This window comes from Mirounga leonina, unplaced genomic scaffold, assembly GCF_011800145.1.
Source record: "Mirounga leonina isolate KUSES-001 unplaced genomic scaffold, KU_Mleo_1.0 Mir_176, whole genome shotgun sequence".
Taxonomy (NCBI): domain Eukaryota; kingdom Metazoa; phylum Chordata; class Mammalia; order Carnivora; family Phocidae; genus Mirounga; species Mirounga leonina.
Window position 1 is genome coordinate 30239348 of NW_023270454.1, and position 16259 is coordinate 30255606.

Sequence of the window (16259 nt, forward strand, 5' to 3'; positions counted from 1 at the left end):
GCCGCGCAGAGCCTCGGCCCGCCCTGATTGCCACCTCTCCGCAGCCAATCGAGAGTCGAGCCGCTGGAGGCTGGTCGTTGCCTCCCAGTTTTCAACCAGTCAGCGACAGAGGAGGGAATTCGGATGCTCTCTGCGCTCGGGCGCTCCAGTGCCTTCCAGTCCCCGCCCCGGTGACAAGGCTTTCATTTGAGGCCATTACATGACGACGGAGAAGCCCCAGTTTTGCTTCTTGCATGAATTCCGGGGGAGGAAGAATACAGCTGTTGCGGTCCCACCAAATGTATTCTTACCCAAAGGTCTGCCTTCAAGGGTAGCAAAAACTAAGGAGAGAGAGAAAGAGAGAGAGTGTGTGGTGTGTATTGCAACAGACAAGCCCTAAAAAGGAATACACCCTCATGGTCAGCATCCTCATGTTCATCGTCCTCTTGCAGATAAACATTTCCTTTGTGGCTTGATTCCTCAACAGCTTTTGGCAAACTGAAAGCTAATAATACTGAGCTTAACACATACTACTTGTAGTTAATGAGACTAGTTGAGTGAGCCAGCTAAAGTATTCATTCAATTTGATGAGCATGATAATACAGTTTGGTGAGCATCCTGTCAAACCCAACTTTGCCCATTATTAAACTGCCCTACAAGATCCTGTATTCTGCGCTTGATCCTGGTGGGACACCTGACCCTATATCATAGACAAGAGCTATGACTCCAGGGAATTTTTAACTGTCCAGAATTGACTTCTGTTCCTCTTTCTCAGAGGTAACAGATAAACTGGGGGGGGGGGGGGGGGGACAGTACAAAATAAGCAACCTTTTAAGTAATCTATCTCCCAGTCAACATTCTACCAGACACTTAGGTTCCTTAGTGCTCTGAGGCCCACCGCAGGGAAAAGATGAGAGGAACAGGAACTTTCTGTTGATTAAAACTGCCCGAGGCGCATGGATATGGTTAACTAGTGTTAGGGAAAGGGAAAGCAAGCACTGCTTCTAGGTCACCAGTCTCAAGTGGACCTGAGAAGCCAGGATACCATTCTGTAATGTGAATAGTTTACTGTGAGAACAATTTCAGTATGGTAGAGAAAATGTCAAAGCAAGAAAACTATACTGGCATTGGTACCCAGAGATCTATATTGAGGTGTAATTGATAAAGAAATAATTATATAGAGGGGCACCTGGGTGGCTCAGTCGTTAAGCATCTGCCTTCGGCTCAGGTCATGATCCCCTGGGTCCTGGGATCGAGTTCCGCATTGGGCTCTCTGCTTAGCGGGGAGCCTGCTTCTCCCTCTCCCTCTGCCTCCCTCACTGCTTGTGCTCTCTCTCTCTCTCTGTCAAATAAATTTTAAAAATCTTAAGAAATAAATATGTAGAAAATAAACAAAACAACAAATAACTTATAAAAACACTAATTTTATCAATGATGAAATGATCAATTAGATTCATACAATGGAACACTACACAAAAATTAAATACTAAACTATTATTTATTATTAACTATTACTCTTTAACCATTAAAATAGCTTATTACTCTATACAACTCTGAAAAAGATAGATACATAACAATACAGAAAAATATGTTATTAAATAAACAAATGACACATGAATGTAATTTTTTTGGTTATATAAGATAAAATGCTATTTGGGTAATAAGACCACACACACACATTGCTGTAAGCATAACCTTTGGGGAGATGCATAGGAAAGTTTTGATTTGCCTGTTGTCTATAATTCAAACTAGTGGTTGGAGAGATCAAGACTTTTACATTTTGTAAGATGATCTTCTATACCTTTTGATATTTTTCTATGAAGATGTAATAATTTTTTAATTTGTTAAAAAGAATTTTTATCAGGGGCACCTGGGTGGCTCAGTCAGCTAAGCATCCGCCTTCAGCTCAGGTCATGATCCCAAAGTCAGATTGAGCCCCACATCGGCCTCCCTGCTCAGCGGGGAGTCTGCTTCTCCCTCTCCCTCTGCCTGCCCCTCTGCCTACTTATGCACTCTCTCTCTCTGTCAAATAAATAAATAAAAATCTTCCAAAAAAAAAAAAAGAATTTTTATCATATCTTGACCTGTCTTCTTGTGACCAGCGGTAGACCCCTGTTGCATCTCAGTCTGGAGTGTGCTGTGGTGTCCTCTACCTTAGACTTTCATAGGTAAAAGATAAAGAGGGGAAACTGCTCTCTAACTATGAAAAATAAGAAAAGTCCACCTGGAGAGAGATATGAGAGGAAATGAAGGATGAGCGTCCCTGTCAACTTTTGTTCTCTCTCTCTGAAGTTCAAACATTCCCCCATCATTGCTCTTCTGTCTGGTAACTTTTTGCAATGATTATCCTTCTGTCCAACACCTATTTGCATTTGTAAGTATATTTTGCTGTTTTGTTTTCTAATTGTCTTATATTCACTCTGAATCCAAAAAAAGTTTTGTTCACCAAATCTTTGCCAGCTTTTGTTTGGCCCAGAAGATACTACAAAGGATATGATGTTCGGGGAGAGGGGGTTGGCCACCAGCAGTGGAGGATCCCAAAAGGAAGTCACTCTGCTTCTGCAACACCCTACCCATTGTTGCCACCACCATTCCTATGACAAAGGAGCAGAGGAATACAGTCACAAGTAGTCTATGTGGTATTCTCAGAAATAATGTCTTACCTTTGTAGGGACCAAGGGCAGGCCACCCCAAGATGGGACACTTCGGTATGCAGACTATTTTTTAAAGGTTGCTTTTTGTGTGTGTAATTTTTATTTTATTTATTTTTTAAGTAAACTCTAATCCCAACGTGGAGCTCGAGCTCACAACTCTGAGATTAAGAGTCATACGCTTTACTGAGCCAGCGGGTTGCCCCTGGTATGCAGACTGTTTTGAGCAGAAGGCAGTTTGAGACCCTGCAAGCTCAAGAGAAATTTTACCCCTCTCTTTACTGCATAAAAGAATTGAAATTGAGGGTCTTTTTTCAGAATAAGTTTGACCAGTAGAGATAAATTTTATCTGAGCGACTCATCTGTATGGCAGGACAAACATCTGCTTATGAAATGTCTGTTCTTCTTATTGCCCTGTGAATTGCATTTCTTCTGTTAAAAAAACAAAATTAAACTAAGTAAATGTGAAGATCTAATTGTCTTTATTAAATAATTCATGAAGCAGGCAGCACCCTCTCTAGCAAGTAGAGAGGCACTCCAAGAGTTGTTCCAAATGGAAGATTTTTATAGAATAATGATGGGAGGGGCAAGAAGCTTATTAGCAAAAGAAAAAGATTGTTCCAGGTGAGCTGGTTTCTAGGGGGGAAGGCAAGATGTCTCATGCAGATTACCTCATCTTTCTTTGGGGGATGGAGAGGACCCAGGTGGCAGACTCAGTGGCACAGACCAAAAACTTCTACATTTCTGGGTTTCCAACCCAATCAGACATTGAAAGTGCAATAAGATTATGTATTGAGCACTGTATATCCAGTGAGATACTGGTTTGAGAACTCTGACGAAGTGACACCATTTGGGGCCTGTGTTTGTCTTTTAATAGTTTCCTCTAAAGTCCCAGACCCCTTCTCCTAAGTTCAGGATGACATATATACTTCATTTTGCCAGACAGTCTTCGTGATTTCCGTGTCTGTGGGGATTGCCTGTTTGTACACAGTTACATTTTATTGTCTCCTGTGAATCTGTCTGTTAATCGAGGTAGAAGAACGCTTGAAGGGAACAGGAATTCTTGCTCCGGGAAAGTTGGCATAGTGGACGGGATACTTTCACTCGCCAGACACTGCTTGCCCTAGATATAGCTGCCACTGAGAGATCCTGGGAAATCCGACATACAGCCGACAGAAGGTAGGATTTCTTACCATGTCAGCCCCCGGAATCCATCTGCGGAGTTCGATGGAGCAAGAGTGGTGAGAGTCGTTTCTCTCTCTTCCGAAATTTAGATTAGAAGGAGAAAATATCTGTGCAAGTAGTCCCTTGGGCTTAGCAACTCTTTGGTTACTGATCCCTTTCCTCCCAGAGATCATCTTTGTTTTCTTTTGTCTGTGTCTTTCATATTGTTTGTCAAATAGACTTGGAATGTGGGTGCATGAGGTAAAGGCTGTTGTCGATGGACAACTGTGGAAGGCAAAGCTACAAACCTGGTGGGCAGGAGTCGAGCTTTTAAAACCTGTTAGAGCATTCAGCCATCAAACTCAAAGACTCCCATGATAGAAGTTGGTCACAGATGGGTCAGATTGATACTAGGCGGTCCACCACCTTCAAGAAAACTTCCATGCAATCAGGTGTGCTATAAAACAGCACGCGGTGCCCATGGCACAACTCTCCTAGGTATGAGTGTGGATCCAAGAGATCCAAGGCTTAGATAAAGCAGTTAATGTACATATTCCACATAGAAGTTTTTCTTTTTTTAATTTAATTTAATTTTATTATGTAATGTTAGTCACCATACACTACGTCATTAGTTTTTGATGTGGTGATCCACGATCCATTGTTTTCGTATAACACCCAGTGCACCATGCAGTACGTGCCCTCCTTAATACCCAACACCGGGCTAACCCATCCCCCCACACCCCTCCCCTCTAAAACCCTGTTTGTTTCTCAGAGTCCATAGTCTCTCATGGTTCATCTGTCCCTCCAATTCCCCCCCCCTCTTCATCTTCCCCTTCCTTCTCCTAATGTCCTCCATGCTATTCCTTAAGTTCCACAAATAAGTGAAACCATATGATAATTGACTTTCTCGGCTTGACTTATTTCACTTAGCATAATCTCCTCCAGTCCCATCCATGTTGATGTAAAAGTTGGGCATTCATCCTTTCTGATGGCTGAGTAATATTCCATTGGATATATGGACCATATCTTCTTTATCCATTCATCTGCTGAAGGGCATCTCGGCTCTTTCCACAATTTGGCTATTGCGGACATGGCTGCTATGAACATTGAGGTGCATATGGCCCTTCTTTCCACTACATCTGTGTCTTTGGGGTAAATACCCAGGAGTGTAATTGGTGGGTCATAAGGTAGCTCTATTTTTAATTTTTTGAGACACCTCCACACTGTTTTCCAAAGTGGCTGTACCAACTTGCATTCCCACCAACAGTGTAAGAGGATTCCCCTTTCTCCACAACCTCTCCAACATTTGTTGTTTCTTGCCTTGTCAAATTTTGCCATTCTAACTGGTGTAAGGTGGTATCTCAATGTGGTTTTGATTTGGATTTCCCTGATGGCTAAAGATGATGAACATTTTTTTCATGTGTCTTAGCCATTTGTATGTCTTCTTTGGAGAAGTGTCTTTTCATATCTTCTGCCCATTTTTTGACTTGATTATTTGTTTTTTGGGTATTGAGTTTGAGAAGTTCTTTATAGAGTTTGGATACCAGCCCTTTATCTGTAGTGTCATTTGCAAATATCTTCTCCCATTCTGTGGGTTGCCTCTTTGTTTTGTTGACTGTTTCCTTTGCTGTGCAGAAGCATTTTATCTTGATGAAGTCTCAAAAGTTCATTTTTGCTTCACATAGAAGTTTTTCTTTCATCTTGTTCTATGTCCTAAAAGCTTGGTTTTTTCACCAGTGAGAATATTCTCTTTGGTCTACACCCTCCGAGAATGCACTTAATAGGGTGCACTTTGATGGCCAGTCCAATAGACTGGGGCTTGGGGTCTCTCTGTCCTGCTGTGCCAGCTCTTAGGGGAGTTTCTCAGGAGAGGGAGGAACCCATAGGAACCTTTGTTGTCTCAACCTTCACTGTTTGTTGGTGCTGGAAAATTTTCATCTCACTAGCACCAGCCTGGTGTCACAGATTAGTGGACCTGTGACCAGACATGTCTCATGTTTTCATGGAAAACCAGAGATACACCATTCTTGTTGTCTTATTAGTATAATGTCTAATCTTAGGGACTTCCTTGACAAGATAAAAGAACAAAAATCAAACTTAGGACAAAAATAAATGTCCTTATCCAATGTAAAATCCCCTTCTTAAAATCCAGCCTCACTTCCCTAGAAAATTTACAGAGATCACTTGGGCCTAATCTCTAGGTATAAAGTATACAGGTTGTTCATGTAAATGCTGAAAGCCAGAAATGAATTTAACAAAAGCATCCAGACTGGCCATAGGGCTTGCTTTGTGCCTACCTTCCAGGGCTCTTGCAATCAGGCTCTGCCAATTTCAGACATTATTACTCTGCAATATCCTTTATGGGTGTATCCCAGACCCCCACCGCAAAATAATCTGTGTCCCCTGGACAGCAGCAGATCTTTTAAATTATAAAGTCCTTTTACCTCTACTTTCAAAAGATTCTACCAAATTTAGAAAGATTATTTGGCTCTATTCACAACCTTCCCTTCAGAGAGGAAACAAGATGACCAAAGTTTTTCATAGGTTCTCCTACAAATGGTCAGTGGAAGGCCAATATTCAGGAGCTGAAAGAAGCCAAGATTGAATTATGTACCTAGAAAAAAAAGGCTTTTGTTAAAATACATTATACAGACTTCATAAAGGCATAGATCTTTTGGTTCCTATTTTATTTAAAAATTCTCCCTGATATAAAGAAGCAAATTCTGTTAAAAAGACTAGTTTGTCTCTTGATATTTAGGCTGTAATCCAATTCTTTGGGGAATTAGAAACAACTGTTTTTGACTTACAGATTTATGCAAAACCAGAACCGCAGCTCTAGAAGCAAGTCAAAACCCACCTATCTTTATCAATCACTAAAGCTCACCTATTCCTAACAAAATGTTTGTGGATATTATAAAAGATCGGGATATTGGAACAAAATTATTCTGTACTTAAAAAAAAAAAGGTAAATTTTAAATAGCAATTACCCTGAAACTCTAGGGAAAATTTTTTTTTAATTACATTCTTTCTCTGTCCCTTCAAATTATAAATCTTACTGTATCTTTTAAATGTAAACACAGCCCACGGTTGCCTGAGACTGAAGAAAGGAAAAAAAAAAAAAAGGGAGAGAGAGAGAGAGGAAGAGGCCTTTTTAAAATACAAACTACAGAGTCTAACACTTCAGATAATGGACAGATATATTCCAAATATCCACCTTGGCAAAATCTTGGGTAGTCTCTCTGTGCCTTTGTGATGTAAATTTTCTACCCCCACATTCTCTAGGAACTAAGAACCTTTCTTTGAAATGCAAACTTAAGGGAGAAGTTTTTCATCAGAAAAAAAAAAAAGAGTAAGGTTTTTTGAAAATTGAGCCTATAATATCCTCTGCACAAATATTAGTAAAAACAAAAGCTGTAAGATTTTGTTTGCATCTTGTCTGTGTATTTTTAAAATGTGTGTCCATGTATGTTGCAAATGTGAGATATTTTTTCTACCTCTGGATGGTGTTGCTAAAATTAATTGTAAAAGGGCTCTATTTAATCAGTTTAAAGGCAAGCCCTTGTAAGGATTGGGTATTCTAAAACTCAGAAAGATAAGAGCTAACCCAGATGTTTTCAGGTTCACATGACCTGGGAAAATATTTGGTATCATAGTTAATTTAACGTCTTTGGTTTAATTAAGATATACATGTCTTAATTATCAGAATTATCAGCATTAAATATAAAACTTTTATTCTGCTTGTGTTGACTGTAAGTCAAATAAGGTCATGATATCCCTGTTGCAATTTTTTTTAGAAAAAAAGGTTAGAATGGCTGAATGTGTCTAGTGCCTCATTAAGTTTTATTGGTAGTCTAAACATAATTGTTAAGAACAAATAAACTAAATAGATGTAAATAAATGAAAAGATTTGTGGATAAACTTTTAAATAGCTCCCAGAATATTCGGTAATCTAAAACAAAGTTCTGTTAAGTTAAATGATGAGTCAAGTTAAATTTGTTGACTATCTAGGTCATTTCCAAATAAGATAAAATAATGAAGCATTAAGTACTAAACCTGGGTTTATCTACTTTTGTCTTATTACAGAAAAACTAAAGATAAATTTGGGTCTTTTCATAAATATGCTTTATGCTTTATTGAAAAATTATACTGTGAAAAAGTTTCTAAAATTATGAAATATATTAACAGCTTTGCCAATCTAAAGAACTCTTGTGGGGCAGCTGGGTGGCTCAGTCGGTTAAGCGTCTGCCATCTGCTCAGGTCATGATCCAGAGTCCTGGGATAGAGTCCCATGGTAGGCTCCCTGCTCAGGGGGAGTCTGCTTCTCTGCACCTCCCCGGGCTCCTGCGCATTCAATCTCTCTCTCTCTCAAATGAATAAATAAAATGTTTTTTTAAAAAAAGAACTCTTGTGTAACAGACAGTTCACAATTGCTCATTACTCAGCTTTCACAAGAAATTAAGGTTTCTAACCATTACAAAATCTAATCAATATAATGAAGACTACTGGAAATGATAAGGGAAACAACTTTCCATGCAAGGAAAGTAAGATTTGTGATTTCAGTAAGAAAAAGTATAAAGAATAAGAATATGGTTCTGTTTGGGGGAAAAGAAAGTGGTATTGTCCTAAAGTGAGGCTGGTTATTTGGGGAGGGAAGACTGAGGACAAAGTCTGAATGTAAACAGGTTGCAGGTTTGTGGAGAGGGAATCTTTAGAGAGGAGTTACATGTGTAATCAATGTTTGCTACGATTAAGATAAATTTAAGTAAGCAAATGAGTTCTAATACCAAAAGCACACTAGTGCAGGGCCCCCTGGGTGGCAGAGTCAGTTAAGCATCTAACTCTTGGCTTCAGCTCAGGTCATGATCTCAGTTTCCTGAGATGGAGCCCCACATGGGGCTGTGCTCAGCCCTGTATCTACTTGGGTTTCTCTCTCCCTCTCCCTCTGCTCCCCCACCTCTAAAATAAACAAGTAAATCTTAAAAAAAAAAAAGTACACTAGTGCAAAATATTTGTGTTCTCTTTATTAAAAGGACAAAGATTTCTTGAATATTGGTTTGCTCTTAATAAGAAAATATAAACGAAAGTTTTTCTTTACCTTTTAAGTTATTACCTAAGAAAAAAGAATTCCATGTTTTGCCAAAATAATTTGCTATGTTCATTATATATAATTTATTGTTATATGTTTGCCCTTGATTACGTAGGAAAACTGAGTGTTGACATTGAAAGAGCTAAGTTTTGCTCACAACTATGTAACCTACTGTATTTGCCTTTGATATCTTTTATTGTCACTTTGATTAAATGTATACTTCAGTATTGTTTCATAATGATTTCTGTTCATATTTAATCAAATATTCAAACCTTTGATATTTTTTGACATACTTCCCAAAATCAAATTCTAAAATAAAACAATCTAACTGAAATTTTCCAGCAGGCCCTTGAAACATTTCCAAACAATAACATTGTGAGAAATTAAACTAATTAGGCTTATTTCATATGTTAAACTACATGGGAAGAATAAGTGATATTAAACGCTCTTAGATTCTATTTCTAGAGATATGTTATTAAAATAAGTTTTCTAAAAATTGTACAAAACTCCTAGAAACTAATGATAATAATCAGGTATGTTTTTATCTTGAGGTGGTGTGTGGTGTGTGTTCAAAATAATCAGATTTCCTTATCAACTGCATTGTAATTAATTTGAATCAGCTCGTTAAGCATGGCCATTTTTAAGTCTTTTCTCATTTACAGAGTTACACTGTTACTCAGATGCTCTTGTAAGAGCTTCCTGAAGATGTGTTTCAACTTCAGTGAGATTCATAGAAAGAACTCTGAGTACAGGTTTCTGATAGCCTTAAGATCATAAAACTGAACTAGGTAAAAATTTCTGGTTTGACTAGAAAAACTGAATTCAAGCAGAGCGAGAATTAATATCATGGGACTTGAATAAACTAAGGAAGATAATTATAAATTTTACAACTTATTGTTTGTAACATTGCTGACTTTTAAAAAATGCTTTGTTTTTCTTGATTTAAGAAAACTTTTTATTTTAAACAAACTGACAGTGATTTGATAAAATATACCTTTGTGAATAAATTGAAACATTTATGTTGCTCCCTGCCTGAACCCTCTAGAACTCAAAAACTCTCAGGTAGTATACTTAAATTTTTATGGCAAAATATTTATTTGCATAAGTTCAATAAGAATCCATATTTCTTATGACAGGAACACCTGAACTTATTGGTTATATTACTAAAGCTTTGACTGGAACGTGTTATTTGAGAGAGACATGCAGATACGACCAGCTTTGAGGAACTCAGGTTGGCTTTATGGAGTCAATAAAGCCCCTTGGAAATAAGAGCCTGGTACCTTGCTTACAGACTTCCCAGAGCCTTGCCAGGTAAGTAAAGAAGGTCATTCCTAGCAGGTGCAGGAGACAATACTTTGAGGACCTCGAGAAGAAAAGAATTCACCCAAATCTATAGGTATTGTAGGCATAGTCTGATGACAAGTATTTGGCTTGGGTTCTGGCCTTCAGAGGCTGTTAAAAGTTCAGTCTAGAGATTCCTAATGAAAATTCCAGTAAAGTAGTTTTTAAAGAATCTATATGGTTATTGCAAGACTTATGAAAATCATCAGGCCAAGTTTTGTTTTTGTTTTTTGAAACTAGACTTATTTTGCAAATAGTGTTAATTTGGCTATCTTTGGTAGAAATGAGAGCGATTATAGAGAGAAAATTTGTTTCAGTAGTGCATTTTTGTAGATATTTGATTTGGATACTATTCATTATAAACTGGACTAAATCCTGGTTTATTCTAGTCCTCCAATGCCTGGTTACAACTCTCTAAACTAACATTTGATTGTTTTCCCCCATCTTTTGACTTAGAATCATTTGAGAGCTAATACTACCCTTTTTTCTAAATCCCTTCAAACTGAATATAAACAACTTGATGTAAACTGCAGAGAAATTACCACAATAGTTGATGTATAGATGATCTTTGTGTCTATTGCTCTGTGGGCCACTCAAAAAGATCCCCAGACATTTAAACTACAAACCAGGACAATCGATCAGATTGTCACTGCTTGCCCTCACTCTATCTGCAGATGCTTGGAGCCTGACATCTAGAAATCTTGACTGGCTACCTTTGAGAACTCAGAAACAAGTTTATAATTTGATCCAATCATTAACTGTTGTTTTTCTTTTGTTTCCATAGAAATACTTTTCATTTAATACCTGACTACTGGAACCATAAGCCTAACTTTTAGAACACAACTGCATCACTGCCTCATGAAATGAACTTAACTGAACTAACCTATTGTTGGGAGTAAGGGACTAGTTCAAGGACATGAAACAGTATACCAGGTCACCTTCCCTGAAGTTTCAGAGGAGGGAACTGTAAGGGCCAAGGGCAGGCTGCCCCCAGATGAGCCACGTGGCATGCAGACTATTTGAGCTGAAGGCAGTTGAGACCCTACAGTTTCCTGAGAAATTTTTCTCCTCCCTTAACTGCATGGAAGAATCTAAATTGGGGATTTTTTCCAGATTAAGGATTAATAGCAGACATAAATATTATCTGAGTGACCCATCTGTATGGCAGGGCAAACATCTAATTATGAAACATCTGCTCTTCTTATTATCCTGTGAATTGTATTCCTTTCCTCTCAAGTTCCAGACCAATACCCGCCCCCTCTTCTTAGTTCAGGATGACAAATATTCCTCATTTTCCTGACTGTTTTTGGAATTCCTATGTCTGTGTAGATTTCCTGTACATACTATTAAATTTGAATATCTCCTGTTAATCTGTCTCATGTCAATTTGACTCTTGGTCCAGCTATAAGGATTCTTGAAGGGGAAAGGAATTCTTGCTCCCTGATACCCTTTTCTCTGTATTCCCCATGCTGAAAAGAATTGGTTATGTAGGAATAGGAGGGGCTTAAGGAATTGCTTAGCCAGCCCTAAAGTTAACACTATTTGAAGATCAGTTCAATTCATGAAAAATAAATAAATAAGAAGGCAGTATGTGACTTTCAGAACTATCAGCTGAAATGACTGACAATAAGTTTAGTAAGTTAAATATTAAATGTATTTTAACCACTGTTTTCAAGGCTTCCAAAGATGTGAAAATAATAAATCTTAGGTCGGTGATAAAAAGAAACACATTTTTGGAGGATGTTCTCAGGTCTGTGCATGTGTTTTTCAAGTTTTGGTGTTTAGCCAGTTTTTCCTACCATGGAATCAGGGTTTCTATTTTGGATCATTTCATGGAGCAGTATGTTCTTTAATTTCAACAATTCTGATTTGATTTATATTTGTATGCTTCTTAATCTGCATGGTTCAGAGCCCAATTAATATTTCTTCGTGGAGCCTCTGGTACTTGAGCTACATGTATCCATTCCAAAACAGTTCACTATTCTTAAAAGCCTCTAGATATTTCTAGTCTATGTTCAGTTACATGACTGAGTATTACTGATACGAAAGGAAATAGGAGAGAATGAGCTACTAATTCATTTGTTTGAATACTTCTCTTTTTATCTTTTCTTTTTTTTCTTTTCTTTTTTTCTTTTTTTTATTCTTATGTTAATCCCCATACATTACATCATTAGTTTTAGATGAAGTGTTCCATGATTCATTGTTTGTGCATAACACCCAGTGCTCCATGCAGAATGTGCCCTCCTCAATACCCACCACCAGGCTAACCCATCCTCCCACCCCCCTCCCCTCTAGAACCCTGTTTGTTTTTCAGAGTCCATCGTCTCTCATGGTTCGTCTACCCCTCTGATTTCCCCTGCTTCATTCTTCCCCTCCCGCTACCTTCTTCTTCTTCTTTTTTTTTTCCTTAACATATATTGCATTATTTGTTTCAGAGGTACAGATCTGAGATTCAACAGTTATCTTTTCTTTATTAAAAAAAAACAACGATCAAAGTCAACTCTGAGGACAATATGGTAAAGTAGTTAATTGCATAGATTCTTCAGTCACACTGCTTTTCTCCCCATGATTTATTAGTGGTGTAAGCATTGGACAAGTCACTTGAGTTCTTTGAATACAGTTTCATCACTTATAAAATTGGACAAGTAGTAGGTCAATACACTCCAGTGTTGAGAAGATTAAAAATAGTACCTACCTCACAGGTTTATTGTGAATAGCAAATTGTTAATACAAATGTGATGCTTAAAACAAGAGTGGCACCCATTATGCACTGAGAAATTATCAGCTAATATTATTTTTGAGGTTGTTGCTGTTATTGCTCTTTTTTTTGTTTTGTTTTTTTAATAAATGCTTAAAATTTTTAATACTTCTGTCATTTCACAAAACATCTTTTGTTGACATTCTACAAATGATACCATCCAATAATGTTCCAATACTTTCTTCTTTTGAACATAGTTTATGTATCTTTTTGACTTCTGTAATATTTGTTATGTCAGGAAGGTTTTTTAGAGAAACTTGATGACCTTCAACCTGAGATATTAGGTCTTCTTGATTTCTTTGTTTTTCTCCCTCTTCAGTGTAAAAATAAGAATTGAAGAATCATTTGCTGAGATACCAAATTTTTTCAAAGCTGAAATATTGTTATTTGGGGAAAGGTTGAAAATAATTTCAGTTGATAGAGTTCTTGTCTTCATTTTTCCTAGTTTGTAGAGATGAACTTCTTTGCTACCACAAGTATCTGAAATGGATCGACAATCACCTTAAGGTTTATTAATGAACCATCAATAGCACCTTCCATGGCCTTTTTTCTCAAGACTCCAGCATTTTTTACATCTTTCAATAACAGAAGGGTCACCCTGCATTCGGAAATAGGTCCAGCTGATATGTTAACTGCATTTCATAGACAAGTAGGATTCAGGGCGCCCAGGGCCCCGGGTCCAGGTTCCTCTAAGACGCGCTCCTCGGCCCTTTCACGACTTCAGGGAGCAGGCGCCTGACCCTGCCGCGCTGCGTTCCGGGTCTGGCCTTCCAGGCCTCGGCTGTTATTGCTGTTTTTACAATCAACCATTAACCTGACTAAACCCCTTGAGTACCCCCTACAGAAAGGTAGGGGGAGCCAGCCCTAAAGTTACCTGGCAACCACTGGCAACGAATGCATAGCGTAAAGAGCAAAAACACAGCAATTGGAAGATCTGGATCAGACTTGTCAGTTACTGCTTGGCAAGTTAACCTGAGTCCCAAATTCCCCATTTTACAATGGTGATAACACTGCCTGGCCCACTTTCCTAAGCTAAGGTACTAGGAGAATCAAATGAGACATGTTTGAAGGCTTCTCTTAAACCTTAAAGAGCTACTCCACTCTGTTACTAATTGTATGGAATTAACAATGGAATAAATCAAAGACTCATGTAAGAAGCATTGAGTGACAAGTGACAACTATCTCTTGGCTGTGTAGGGGCCAAGGGCAGGCTGCCCCAAGGTGGGCCCCTTTGGTGTAAACATTGTTTTGAGTTACAAGCAAACACAACCCAGCAGATTCAGAAAAAGCTTTCTAAGCTCCCTCTCAACTGCCTGCAGGTACCAGGATGAGAGCTATTAACAGAGATTCCTCTTTATCCAAGAGACTTATTTGTATAATAGTATGCAAACTATTTGTTTTGTCTTCCAAACATCTCCATTCACCCTCCTCCTAATGGTCTTTCTCCTCTATATCCTCAGATTCTTACCCCTTTCCTTAGCTCATATAAGCCTCATGTTGCTTCACTGTCTTTGGAATTTCATGTCTATGTGGATTCCCTATGTGTATGAAATTCAATTTGATTTCCTCCTGTTAATCTCTCTCATGTCAATTTGATTCTTAGTCCAGCTAGAAGGATCTTGAGGGTATAGGAAATTCTTTCTTCCCAACAGCTGCATCTACCTTTGACATTCATATCGCTGTTCTTTTCTTTTTTGTTGAAAATAAAATCCAAACATAACTAAATGATACACTAATGTTATGCATTTTCTAACACCAGTAAAAAAAATGAAAAGGAAGTAAATTGTCCATTGATCCATTTGCATAGAGCATGAGGTTCTTTTTTTCTGAATGGGAACTTTATCAGCAACATAAAAAATTAAAATTAGCCCATGCCAATATGATAAAATAATACTCATTTCCAATGACATTTACAGCAAAACAATTTCATTGAATGTAATCATGAGTATGTTTACAAAACATAAGTATTTAATAAAATGTCATTTAGAATGCATTTTGAAGGATCTTTATGATTTCTGCTGTCTCTATATTATGGCTCCCCACATGGCAAAAAACATCAAACTGGCATGCAGAAACAAAAAGTCCTAAACTGGTTTAACCAGATTCAAAGAGCTGAGAAGCTCTTCACTTGAGAAGCATCAATACCCTATTGAAAAGATTAGAGTGTGAAACAACATTTGCTCTACTAGAATGATTTTAATGCTGTTCAGTTAAAAAAAAATCTTGCCTCTAAATACCTTTTGCAATTTACCAAGTACTTTCATACACGTCATCCCCTTGTTTATGAGGGAGAGGGTTTTGCTTATTTTAGATGTGGGGACCCAAGGCTCAGAGGAGTGAGGGACTCATACAATGATAAGGGTCATGGCTCTACTCATTCACCCAGGAGCCCATCATTAGATTCCAAACCTATAGCTCCTTCCTTAAGACATCATTCTTTTCCTTTATGTGTCTGGAGAAATCAACAGTTGGTGTTTGTTTATTATAATGCATGATAGAATAAAAAGAAATCAAAATAGAAGTTATCTGTAATGAGTTATGTAAATTGGAGGGAATTGACATAATCTTCACTTTTCTTGTCTTTAAACCAAGGACATTATAGATAGTAACTTTTATACCTTCTGTAGGGTTTTGGTAAGGATCAAGTGAGTAGATACATATAAATGTATTTTATGTACAGTACAACTTAATGTACATTGGATTTGCTATCTTTATTATATGGTTTTCTGTCTGAATTATATGAATTGTGAACGTTCTTGTGAGAAAATACCACAAAGGAGATATGAGAGTGAACTACATAAGACTTTTGACCTTTGGCCCTACTATGACAAGCTACTGAACTGTCTAAACCTGTGAAAGTAAGGCAACTGTAAAGAAGAAATATGATAATTTATGTAAATGACATAGTACAGTGTTTGACACACAGTAAACACTCATCAAATGTGAATTTACAATCTATTTAAGAAATGTATTCATAAAAATGTAAATAGTCCACTTTAACATGAAGTAAGATAACACTTGAATCTTAAATGACATTATAGAGAATAGAAGCCATGGTTTCCTGATCCCTTCCTCTATCACTCCAGCCCCACAGATAGGAGCTAAAGTCAGCAGAATAAAGCAGCTCTAGATTCATTCCATTTTATTATCCTAAGGGAATGAAAATCAAACCACCCAGGGCTATGTTTTTATTTATCTGCCAAAATAATGTGCATTCATTTTATTGAACTCATCTCCCTTCCTTTTCTTCCCTCTTCCCTCCTTCCTTCCTTCCTTCCTT

General features: G+C 37.7%; 1 pseudogene; it reads right to left on the reverse strand.

The window, feature by feature from the left end:
- Positions 1 to 13098: 13098 nt before the first annotated feature.
- On the reverse strand, positions 13099 to 13617 carry LOC118022431 (annotated as a pseudogene).
- Between the last annotated feature and the right edge of the window lie 2642 nt (positions 13618 to 16259).